This window comes from Martes martes (genome assembly GCF_963455335.1).
Source record: "Martes martes genome assembly, chromosome: 8".
Lineage (NCBI taxonomy): Eukaryota > Metazoa > Chordata > Mammalia > Carnivora > Mustelidae > Martes > Martes martes.
The window spans coordinates 125,878,137-125,879,462 of record NC_137895.1 but is presented as its reverse complement, the minus strand read 5'-3'; positions in this window follow the sequence as shown (position 1 = coordinate 125,879,462).

The window sequence follows — 1,326 nt, the reverse complement described above, 5'->3', positions numbered from 1 at the left end:
CTTCCATATATGCTAAATAATGTATTTAGTACTATACTGTATAAATAAACTCACTGAAAATTGTATTGGGTTTGCACTAAAACCTATAGACCATTTTGGGGGGAAATGTATATTTTCCTATAGTTAAGAATTTTTTTCCTCCCAACACTAAATATACAGTCTTTTCTAGCTACTTGACTCCAACAGGATGTCATAGAGGAGGAAACACTTTTTCCTCTATCCTCCAAGTTTCAATGAGTGCAATGCAAAAATCAAACTGATAAAAGACAAATTAAGAGGAGAGAAAAACAGATTTAATTAAGTGCCATATATTCAAGTTCACAAAGAAATGTGGTTTAAGGAGGCAGCCAGAATTTGGGGGCTTATATGCCATCCCAGAGGGCAACAGAGTTGGAGAAGAGGCTAAACGAAAGAAAAGTTATTTGGGCGGTAGGGAGGTAAGTTACAGAAAAGTGACTAGGGAAAGTATGGTTAACAAGTTCAGTAAGATTCATTACACAGATTCAAGTCAGTGTCTTCTCCATGCATAAGAGCTGCTAAGAGTCCTCCTCCACATATGGAAGAGGGAGACACATTTACAAATGGAAAATTCCCTTATAAATGTAATTTTCCTTTACAAAAGGAGTATTATGCTATTTTTAGGACTTTTCCTGCCCCTTCTATTCCTTAGTCACCTTTGAAAGTATCATGCCCCAGTGGCATATTCTGGATTGTCCAAAAATTTGATTCAACTCTGATACCAACAATGCATAGTGGAGGCAGACCCCCCCCCCCCCCGCCCAGGTAAAGGGCTCCAGCCCTCGAGACTGCTCCTTTTCAGATGCCGTTTCAAGTTCCAGTACTTCTGACCAACTGGCTATAAATTTGGTATTCCCCACCTGGCCCCCTCCCACCAAGGTTTGATGATTTCCTAGGACCCTGAGAACTCAACAAAGCAACTTATTACCGCTATGGGTTCATTAGGACACAACCCAAAAAGCCAAACAGAAGAGATGTGTAAGGGAGCCAAACTAATTTTCCTTTCTTCCCATCTAGGTTTTTAGCTGAGCCCCACCTTCCTCCCCAGTAAATGACAGATTTAACAGGAGAAAAACAAACAAATTTAATAATACGCACACCTACCATATACATGGGAAGGACCCAGGAACACTAACTCCACAAACTGGCCCAAGCCACCCCCTTAAATACCATCTCCAGCTAAAGACAAAAGAAGATGTTGGGTGGGGAGGAGCCAGTTACCGGAAATCACCAGGCAAAGTCCAGTAAACAAAGTTATGACTGTTAGGCAGATTGAAGTCCTTGCCTTGTCCATTGATAAGCATTTCT